Below are 12,496 nucleotides of genomic sequence, written 5' to 3'. Positions count from 1 at the left end.
TGCCCCCATAACACCAACTAAGCACATATACCAACATTTAGATCACCCAACAGCAGGGAAAGGGCATATTCCCTATCCCTGCTATAATGCAATTTTGAACAGAATAAAACTCAAAAGCCTACAATCAGCAGTTGTTACTGTACATACTTTTTAAATCTAGCTAATACTTAACAGCACATTTTAAAGTAATCACATAGAATTTTGACAAACTCTACATTAGATAGATCACAAATGAGTTGACATTATCTGATCAGCTGCATTCTTGGTCAACTGTATAAACTATATGGCTTTTTTTTCTATACACCTTCAGGATAAAGTAGATCATTCCTGGAAATCCAAATATGTTCTTATAGCTTTTTTTAAGACCAAGACTTTTGACATACAGGAATTGTTTTAATAGTTTTCCATAAATGTAATTGGAATATATAAACCACAGCATCATATTTCCACTGTAAAGTCCTTCATTTTAATATTAACATAAAAGCCATTTCATATTGTCCTTTTGTAGGACAGTGTGACAGTTCCCTTATGTGTAAAATATTAACTGGCAAGATAACTGGGCTAAGGTAATAGATCTTTTAGTTGTTTAGGCAAAGTCCTCTGAACGTCATTGCTCTGAAAAAGGCTAAATTTAGGATGCTGTCATTGATATTAGGTTAAGGTCTTCTCTATTCACGTCTGTATATTGGTGTGTATTATATTCTGTTCAGATTAACATTCCATGGTTCTTCTAGTCTTCACACTTCAGCAGACAGAATGTGAATAAAACCATTATATCATGTGCAGAACATGAAGGCATGGTTATTTTTTCTTTGTAGATTGACATGCCTTTTATCTGGTACAGCTACTTAATATTTCTACACATATTTAGATGAAGCAATATTCTTAAGCAGTCATAACAATTCTAAAGAGATTATTTCTTGGAAGAATGGTTATTCTAATGTTTTGGTTGTAAGCAATTGTAATATCTTCTAGAACATGCTAAAACCACAAATTCTTCTCTTTGCAAAAATCCTAAATGGAACATTTTAACCTGAGAGTAATACAGCAGGACATAATATTGTTAAAGAATATCTGCATACCTGCAATTAGGTTATGGCTGTCAATGAGTATGTTATCTGATAATTAACATTTTCCTACTTAAATCTGTTAAAATAAAATTAGGTGGAAATGGGAAGTCAGATCTCACAGGTCTAGCTGTAACAGTATAGACCAAATTATGTCCCCATTACAGGATATTTGTTTGCTCTAGTTTAAAAGAAAGTACACAGCTGAACAGAAAGAGGGCTCCAGTAAAAGTTTATTCTAGAAATAACTTGCAAAGAAAACAAGTTGCCAGCTTAAATGCAAGACTTGGTCATGCATTCAACAAACTATAGTGTAAGAAACAATATGCAATGTTCACATTTGACATACCAAATATTTAAATTTCAAAGTGTCAGAAAAATGTATTACTTGGTCTGGGAAACAATGTTAGAGAGAGAAGATAGTCATAGGTATGTATCAGCTACAGTGTGCTACAGAGCAACTAACAATGATTCTCTTCAAATGAGCAGTGGAAAAACAGAGTAGAGTGAATTTAGCATCCATTCATCATTGTCACTGTCATCACCCCCAATTTTATTCATTTGTACATGGGTTCGGGTATCACATCACAATTATTCAATGTGACCAGATCACCTAGAGCCAATGTTTACACCTCAAAGTGGCTAGTCCTGATGTGAATACAATTCTGACATGGCTCTTAGTTCTTTTTATTTATTGTGCCATGGCCAGCAATAGTGTAAGAAGGGCAACGAAAGACAAAGATATTTTGCATAAAGTGAAATAAAGTATCATAACAATGTTCATTGTAAAGATCACTGAACTATTTTGCAAATAGTGATTGTGGGCACCAACTTCACAATCTGATCTTTTATCAAAAGGCAGATAGCACTAAAGGTGTTTGGATACAATCTTATCACATGGACAGTGGAGAGCCTGCTGCCTAAAAAAGGGATTGTACCACACAGCCCTCTCAATTCTTTATGCCAACTGAACAGGCAGTTTGACTTGCTTTGTGATTTCATGTTGTGTGTTTTATCCTTAGAAGTTGAATCCATATGTACTACATTAATCCATTTAGTAATGAAAAAAAACAGAACACTGTTAGTCTTTCAGACAAAAAGTAAAACAGTAATTGAACCTAGCTGGTGCTGTGCATTAGTGAGCATGTTTGATCAAGTGGCCTAGGACTGCTATTCTGAGTGAATTCTATAACTCACCCTGTTGTTGTAGCCCCCATTCATTTTCTCACTTCACAGATAGATGTTGCTTAAAATCTCTTTTTCACCTACCAACTGCTCAACTCTCTGTTCTGCTGCAAAAATGTGCACACTGATGGAGCTTTTCAGATTAGTAAATATTAACCTGCCTCAGACATCTGCCCCATAGTAATTGTTGTGGAACCTGAAACTTATACTATTCATTTTCTTAAGTAGCTCCTGAGTCTCCTTGGGTTTATGCTGTTGTTTTCTTGGGTGAATTTTCAACAATTGTGGGAATGGGGTGTGATGATTGGGGAGAGATGAGTGAAGGCTGCCAGCCTAGTCAAATAGAATTTGATATATAATTCTGGCATTTGTAAATAAATGTAAAATACAGGCATGCTTTCTTGTGTGTAAAGAATACTGTGAAATGTTGAACTGCAAAATATGTGACAACATTGCACTCTACTGGTCCAGTAAAGCATGTTGTAACCCTTTCATGTTAGAATTCAGCTCCAGTGAGTCTGGATGAAGGTTTCATGTCCATTGTTTTAAGGCTAAAGTTTATGACCAGAATTTACATGTGGATGGTGCTTTACTGCTCTAGTTTCTGCTAGAGTATATATGTGAAATGTCTTTTATTGTTGTAAGTTTCTGAGCACGTGTTAGATTGCTAAATAATGCAATATGAATACTGGGAAAACCTAAGTGTCAAAATGATGTAATTTGGGAGGGCCTCAGCAGAGCTGTTGGTTAGTGTTTAAAAACTATTGTTCAACAAGAAACTTGGAGCATTTTGATCTTGGATATCTAACTCAGCACTCTGCCTAAGCTCACTTGTAAGTTTCTAGCACTGTGATTTCTTTTAGGAATAGTTAAAGCTAGGCATTATTCTATGAAATTAGACATGTCCTACTGTATTATTTTAAGTTTCTGTGTGATCTCTTAACTCTTTGATATCTCTGTGGTGTAGTAGTTTTGTCTTGTGTTTTATTATTTATTATTAAATATTTTTAAAACCTTCTACCTGTGGCTGGTCTATGTAGAGATAAATTATAAATATTATAATGTACTCTAAAGCATATAGTTTACTGTCTAAGCCCTTCCAATAAACCTAGACTGAATAGTCACATTGCCATTGCATAATAATATTGGACAGTAATAATTGGACACCCTTTTAAGGGCCTTTTAGTATCAGATAATTAACTGGGTGGTGGCAGGAATTACTACCATATGGTCTGGGTAATAGGGGCACAGCTGGAGAAGTTGTGCCAGCCTTTTCCCAGGAAAGTCTGTGTGGTTGTATAACCTCTTCTCAAAGTGTGTATGTGTGTGTGTATGTATCAGCTACCTGGGCAGAGACATGAAGCACTGGTTGGACAGAGAGGGTACTGGAGGTTTTAGCTTGCCCAGTTAGGCTGAGACCTGGACCCTATAGCTGTGCCAGTGGGGAGTCTTATTGATGACCTGGTGAGCAAAGGAGCAACCAGCCCCAGACTGACTGTGATCTCTGTGTGCACTTAAGGGAAATTGTACTTTAATGTGTGTATTAGTTATCCTTTCCTCTCTTCTATGAGATGACCTCCCTAGTGTTAGTAGTGAGGATTGAGGCTCATTGATTGCTGGGCCAGGGCACGGTCATCACATGGGGGTTAGTGAATGTCAATAAAGCAGATGTCATTTGTTATACACACTGCACTAGGAATTTAATTCATTGCTGATGCAGTGATGTGTCAAGTTGGATAATCTGGGGTTAAGACACTGATCTCCTGGGTATTACATATACCTTCATTTTCAGCCATTAACCATAAACAATTTACACAAGGGTATTTAACTTGCCAAAGAAAGCTATAAAAAGGGTAAGTAAACAGTGAGTTGGCTAACTCAGAGATTCCTGATACCAAAAAAAAGAAAAGAAATGGTTTCTATCTCCCCTGCTGTCATAGTCCAATTTCTCTCTTTCACCATTAAGCCTTTCCTCCATCTGTTCTATTGACCTATTGCCCATTTGTTCTTTTAGGGGCAAGTACACTGGGAGAGTTCTCATCATCCACTGGGGAGGCTGACATTTTTCTTTACCTTGTTTTCTCATGCTTGACCAGTGATGACTACGGAGTCTTGTTTAATACTGTTACTCATGCTTGCTGTTGATATAAGCCTATAACACCACCCTTGAGGCAAATACCTCCACTGATGCTCTGATCACCACAGAGGAGCAGTAATAGAGTATATGTATTCCTAGGTATGTGGTCCTCAACTCCCACACCGAAAGAAGACCTTCATTTTTCTTCTGCCACTTACAGATAGCTCCTCCTGTGCTGGGAGTCTCCCAGCCTCAAATTCTAGGGAAATGAGGCATGCCTGGTAAGCAATTAAAATGTCAGGAACCTCTACAGCAAGCCCTGAAATGCATTGACTGAATGGCTGAAGGACTGGTCTTTATAAGTCCGAGAAGCCATTTCTCTTTATATTTCATTTTCTCTGGGGTATGGCAATCTCAGAGTTGGTATAGATATACATTCAGGAGAGTGGTGCTGGGGAGGCTTGCCACAGTTTTACGGAAAAGAGATATTTTTGAGATTCGCTCTTCTCCAGATTTTCAATCTTTTTTGGGGGGGCTTTTTGTCACTCAGCATTTCGACTGTTGACATTTCAATAGGGAACCATTAACATGCCTGCCTTCAGACAACATTGTTTCTCCTCTTGGTCCAAACACTAACTTTGGTGATAAAAATGGTGTGACATCTGGCTCACCCCAGAAGATGTCTGTTTTGGGAAATGTTAAACCTATTGAAAATCAGTTCAAACAGGCTATTGTGGAACATTCTTCAGTAAAAAGGGGTATGCACAATTATTTTGAAGCTTGCTATGCTTACACGATTTGCCAAACATGCTAATGAGAATGAAAATGTGAATTATACATTTTTCTACAGCCTAATTTTCAGCCACCTGCTTCTGAAAATAAATACATTTTATAAAGTGCAGAAGAAGTTTAAGTTTGTTTATAAAAATGGTGGTGCCCTCACTGTAACAGACCTAACTACCCATAACAGGTCCATCACACCAAAGGACATACAGACATTAATGCAGGAGACATACTATCATGCATATATTTCAAGAATACAGATATGCATACCTGAACAGCTGCATACCAAAAAATATTAAAAGATGTGCACCAACAAGTAGTACATCATCAGCTTGGCAAGCATGGATGAGAATTGAACCTGTGCAATGCATAAGCCATTTGTTAAATATACGGTAAAACTATAAATGTAGACATGTGGAATGCTGCATAATTTAAACAGAAAAAGATTTTAAGTGAATTGAAAGCATATCATCAGATTGGCAATCATATTTTTAAAAGTTTTCAGTAATTTTTAAACCCTCCCAATCAGTAAAGAAAGCTGAACTATGCACAACTTTTTTAAGAAAGTTTAAATGTGTGCTGCCCTAGTCATTAGTGTTATTAACATCTAGACCCATATGGTTAACTAGCACCTTGAAACTGTGAAACAGACAAATGTCAGATGCAGTACATTGTTGTCATTTCTATATAAAAAAGGTATCAAAACTGCTTCAAATAGCTGCAAAATGTTGGCTCTCACATGATATGCGTGTGATATGTGATATATATGTGATGATATGTGTAGCTACGAGATCTAAGGAATTATATTGAAGATGGATTCACAAAACAGATTCAATCAGTATGGAAGGACTGAATAGTTAACTCATCAAAATGACTGTGCATTGGTGGCTGCGCCTCACATGTCCCTAAATGGCAGCCCCCCCCCCCCCATAGCCTATATATAGCAGGATGCTTCCCCTACATACCTGTAAGTTGTATAACTAACTCCATGCTGCCAGACCTCAGTGTGAGTTAGAAATCTGCTAGAAAGTTTTTGGTCTTCCAACCTCTATTGAACAGAGTTTGATGACTCAGCCCTCAAACACCATGTCTATAACACAGTAGATGCAGCTTCAGAGATGCTGCCTCTGTGAACTTTCTGTGATCATATGCATGACAAAGGACACAAGTCATCCTTGAGGACATTAAGGGTTAATTCTAAGATGTATCTTTGAACAACAACTTAAAGTTAATATTTTGTTCTGCAATTCCTAAGTATTCTACAAACTTTTTGCACTTAATGTTGTCATTTCTGCCACAAGCAAACCAAAGAAACAGTGTTAGAAAATAGTCTTGGAGGGGCAAATATCAACAGCAGCAAATGCTACCTATAACAAGAAGGACTATGTAACACAAAATGCTGATGGTCACCCCGGTCAGCTTTTAAATTTTGTCTTCCTTGTCTACCACTTAGGAATATAATTTATCCATTTGTTCAGTGACATCTGATTATATCAGACAAATGAATCAAAGAGGTGGCATCTGTAGACAACATGGTATTTTGTACTCATTTAGTTTTTATTTGTTTGTTTATTGATTGGTTCAGTGCACTGTGTTTAGCAAAACACACAAGTGTGTGTCCATGCAGCTTCAAAAAACACTTAAAACTCTAAAAGGCTCACATAATTATGCTAATCTCAGGGTAAAATGTAAAATAAAATACAAGCACAACTCTCTGAATCTTTAATATATACCACAAGAAAAAACAAAACGGTCTAGCGCTAGACCATTTTGTTTTTACTTGTGGTATATGTTGCTGCTTGTATTTCATTTTACTTTTTGTCCTGGGATTAGCACCACTACATGTGCCTTTTAGAGTTTTGATTGATTGCATTTGTTTACCTTTCATGTGTTGAAAATGCCTGTTTGCATTCAATTCCTAGGGAGAAAAGGTCCATCACACCAAAGGGCATACAAACATTAATGCAGGAGACATGCTAACATGCATATATTTCAAGAATATAGATGCATCATGTACATGACCAATGGCACACTTCAAATATCAGATGATGTGCACCAACAAACACAGCATCAGCTTGGTGATTACAGATAGGAGTCTAACCTTTGCACTATATAAGCTTTGTGTTAAATATATTGTAAGACTATAGATGAAAGTGAAAAACTGCACACTTTAAACAAATGAAGATTATAAGTGAATTTAAAACATAGTATCAGATTGGTAATAACATTTTTTAAACTATTCTATGAGTCTTATAAGTTATGTTACTTTGTCATTAACATATTCAATAACATGTTTTTCTGTTGTTAAAAAGTGCATATTATCAGATTGGAAATCAGAAATAGAAGTCTAAGTAATGCAGTTAGCTATTTAGCAAATATAGCTAACTCAGGGATTCATAAAGAATATCAGCACTCATGTTAAGGACCACATTAAAAATGCTCTATTTCCACTATATGGTATTTTGCGATTCAGAGACACATTAACTGCAATGAGGAAAGACATCATAATTGGCTAATTTGCATGTCTCTGAATCTCTGTTAACTACAACCAGTGCAGATCAGCACCTTCCTGTGATAGTTAACACTGGTGGCTTTTGCATTATGTTAGTACTGGCACACGTCTTCATTCACTCTCTCACACACACGTCACATATCCCATACCTGTCTTTGTTGGAAGAATGTCCCTGATGTCTCATTTTCTCCCACCTGAGTAATTCTTGGAGTATCTCATTCACATCCATCAGTAAATCCATGCTAGTGCAGCAGCTGTTAGTCCTGCAATGTTTCAAGCTTGTTAGGGGAATAATTAAAATCTGTCTCTGTTTCATCATCCAGTCATTAATTTTGCCTTTTCCTAGACTTCTTGCACTATGAGGTTGAGAAGTATGCTTCATGTTAGGTGTCCCTCTCTCTCATAACTCATGAACTGTTGCAGAAATTGAATAATGCCCAAGATCCTCCTTATATGTTAAAAAACCCTTCCTGCTTTAACTTCTCAGTTAGTGCAGTGGGTTAATGCGCATATTTCCACTGCCAAGGATGCAGGGTTTAATGTCTTTTTCCACTTAATACTTTACATTTTTTTTCATTTAAATATATCTTTATAAGTCTTCTATTTTTATTTACATTTTAGCCCCAGTGTCTAGTGGTGACATAAAGTATCAATGCAATGTTTGGGAACTGGGAGGGTAAAAGGTTGAAATCCTTTCCAGTGCCTTTGCAGCACACAATTTATAATATCCTTGGTGTAGTGTCTAGTGGTTCCCTGCTTTACATTATTTTACTTAAGTACTGTTAAGGTGTACTGAATAGAGTATCCATGGTTGTGAGGCTGCCAGCCCAGCTATCTAGAATTTTGTAAATAATTCTATGTTATTTGTGAAACATTAATATGATTCTTATGTTTGTCTTACAAATGTAAGAAAACTATCCCCAGATTCTCCAAGCAGCCATGCAGGAAAAACGTATTCCTGCATGGCAGGGACCGTTCCTGTGCAGCACAGTAGCATGCCATGCATATGCATGAAGATGCACTGCCGTGCTGTAAAACGGACACAGTTCTGTGTAAGAGCAAAGGGGATGTGTCTGAGAGCAGAGCTCTCACAATACATATGCCCCCTGCACTCCAGAACTGCCGTTTGGCAATTTAAAATAAGCAAGAACACTCATAACACCCCCAACCCGTCAAGGTAAGAAATCTGGACAAAGCCATAAGGGACAATCATCTCTACCAAGCCATAAAGTTGATAGAATAACAGGTTTAGCATAAGCACATAGCACACACCTCCCAACCAATCAGAGTAAGGAATCTGGAAAAAGCTATAAGGGACAATCATCCCTACAAAGCCAGAAAGTTGACAGAAAAGCAGGTTCAGCATTAGCATGTATATTCTGAAGGGTACAAATTAAAAAACACAACAAATATTTTTTTTTTTTTACATATGCAATAAAGTTTAAGCATAGCTGCACAGGTGTGCCCTTTGCTTAGCTACACTTAGCCCAGCTGAAATGACACAATACGTTAAAAGCAATAGACATCCAACACAAGCATAAGTGCAATAGTGTAGCGGTTAGAGTGTATTCCTTGCATGTAGTCATTCACAGTTCGAGTCTCACCAAATCCATTTCCATTTTGTATGTTAAACATTACAATTTAAATTTTTTGTATATTTATGTAAGAAGTAACTTTATTTTTCTCAACCAGAGTAGTGTATTAGGCCCAGATGTGAGGTATCAGTGTAATAAAGTAGTGAAACCCCCATATAAACACAAGTGCCCCATACAGTATAGTTACACAAGAAGAAATTAATCACAGCACATTGGGGGATGTCAGGGAAGGTAAATAAATCTATATTATGTAATGAATGATGAATCAATCCCATACACGTGGTAGACCTATATAATAAAACATAAGCAATACTAAGCATTGCACAGCTATGCTGACCAGATGTAAGCATTGTGTACATATGAATACTAAGCAATGAATAGCCCGGTTAAGTGGATTTGCCCATTGATAAGCAATGCTGAACTTGCCCCTTTAAGCACTGCCAACCTTAGGTAAACAGTTTTGCCCGTAGCTTAGCTTAGCTCAGCATTTTCAAAACTGTCCAATCATTGCAAATGGTGGGAAATTGGCCCTATTTAAACTCCACAGGCAGGAATACTACTCATATCTGGTTGTAGCTCTCCACTGTAGGCAGTATGGCAGGTGTTGGAGAGGGCATGTGCTTTTGGGTACAGTGCTGAGGCATACAGGAGTCCAAGGTCATGGTAGGACTCCTGGTAAAAAAACATGACACAAGACTGTTGCAGGACCAGTACCAGGGCTCCCAATATAAAGTGGAAGCCTGGGAAAGTCTCGCCCATAATTTCACCAGTGCCACTTGTATACCTCAGACTGGTGAGCAGGTCTGGCACAACTATGCCGACTTGAAGCAGAGGAAGAGGGAGCTCTTGGAACAGTGGATCCAAGAAGCAAGAGAGAGGGGAGATGTCCCAGCATTGAGTAAGTATTCATAGCAATAACTGTTTACCAAAGTCCAGCCTGTATATGTGATGGATAGGTATGCATAAATGTTTCTCTATTTTCATTACAGCTTCAGCTGAGTGGGCTGTGAATCTGAAAGCCCATGCCAGTAGGTTGCAAAAGCTGCATCGCGAGTAACAATCCTACTTGTAGTAGTCATACCAAATAAATATAAAGGAGCAAAATGTCACCTGGCTGTATAAAAAATGTGCATGGTTTCTACTGAATAAACCAGACAATATGACAGTAATAGTCCCATATAGGTCATATTTAAATAAAAGAGTAACTGTCTGGCAATAAATTTCTAAATACTGGACTGGTTGTGTTTACTCTGGTATTGTATAGCCTCACATGTTGCATTCACCAAGAGCCGATATCCAAATAGTACTGTTGTGTCAACCACTGTTTCTCACACTGTGCTATATAAAGAAATATGTCTAGGAATGTCTGTATAAGAATGGTGTAATTACAAGGTCAGATTGTACAACCAAGAGAGACATAGACAGAAAACATGGACGAAAGAAACAGCAGTTTCTAAATAGCTCACTCTGATGAAACACAAATTGTTGTATTTTTAGCAGACACAGCTATGGTTCAAATCCCTGGAGTGGTAGTAAGCTGTATGCATAATTTTAACTAGGAATCTGTGTAGAAACAATCAGGTAGTGTTAACAAACATTCCCTACACAGGTCTACCAGGTAAGAGATGTAGAATTTAGCTATAAGACAGTTGAAGTATACACTGTGTACAAACATAAAACTGCCCAAACCAAGGCCATGATCATTAACACTGTGAGTACTGCAAGGTTATACAAGTTGTTAATTGACATCTACTCCCCCCCACACCATATCTGCAACAATAATCTAAACACACAAATCAATGGGTATGTTTTACACCAAACCTACTGTTGGGACATATGTCCTATTGTTCAACAAATATTGAAATGTGTTTCTATTAATGTTCCATGTTAAAATACTATCACTGGTGGCCTATTGCTGTCAATGTAACCTGCATGCCATCGTAATGGCCACTGTGGTTCCATATATGCATGTGTTCTGTTTGTTATGCAACTGTTCCAAATCTGTTGTTTTGAATTAATGGGAATATCTATGCATCCTGTTATAACTAATCCTGGATTGTGTTGACTATTACTAACCCACATATGTTCTAAAACTGTAACACCATAGCATGTTTGGGAAGGCCGGTCTCAGCGGACCCACCTCTCCCACCTCATCTGGCCATGACACCGGGTCCAGCACATCTGGGACCCACCCCGAGACTTCCTCATCTGCTGATCCTGCACCACCTTCAGGTGCAACCACCTTAGCTGATGGGGCTTGTCCCCCCCTGGGAGCAGGCACAGACAGGATACTGTCACCCAAAGCCAGGTCCAGGATTTGGTGTGTAGCAAGCTACGAAAGGAGTTTGGAGATCTGCTATGCCAGCTTGAGGGCCACGTGGCGCAATTGGAGGGTCAGCCTGCCCCTCCTGCTCAGCCTCAGCACAGCCACCTTCTGAGCCTTGAAGGTGCAGTGGTGACTGCCCATGGGTGGGGACCTTAGTCCCACTGTTTCTATTTGGGGGGCTCATGGGCTTCCAATTTGCAAACACCCCTGCCAGTCCAAGGTGCTTACCCACCCACATGTGTCATAGACCCCCCCATGTATGCTGTCTTGTCTGTCTTCCTACCCAACCTACCTCCCCAAATATCCTTTCTCAACATCCCACTCTCACCTTAATAAAGGGGGGGGGCAATCTGTTCCTAAAATAAAAAATTTGCCCCATACATAGCTGTCCATTTTGCACTGTCCATTGGACACATGTAATTTGATCTAACTGGCTTTACAACACATTATTGTTGCCTCACCCCTCTCTCAGGGGGTTGAGTGTCCAAATCAACCTCCAAATTCAGTATATATGCACATTTGTTGCTGTAGAACAAATGGACAGCTATAGACCTTCCTTACACCCGTCCTGCACATTCCTAGCTACTTTCCTTAATGTCTTTCTCTCTGCATTCCCCCTTTTTCACCACTTTCCTATTACCCTTTTTTCTTATCTTTTGAAGAAATTAGCATGGGGGTAAGCGGAAGTAAGCTCTTTTAAGCAATAGTAAGTGGGCTGAAGCCTGTCTGCATGGTGCTAAGCAATGGCTACACAGATTAAGCACTTTTAAGGCTAACTGTCTGGAAGCATATTTAACCAGAAGTTAGCATTGCTTACCACCGCACAAACCCACTTACAACTGCTTAAAAGTGTCTTAATCATTCTGTATCCAACAGCCCTTAGTCTAGCCACCAACAAAATAATTAGCTCTTATAAGTCTTGAACCGAGGAACCTACACACCATATCCACA

The sequence above is a fragment of the Protopterus annectens genome, chromosome 17.part0 (genome assembly GCF_019279795.1).
Source record: "Protopterus annectens isolate FY-2018-M chromosome 17.part0, PAN1.0, whole genome shotgun sequence".
NCBI classification, from domain to species: Eukaryota; Metazoa; Chordata; order Ceratodontiformes; family Protopteridae; genus Protopterus; species Protopterus annectens.
This window is presented reverse-complemented; position numbering follows the sequence as displayed.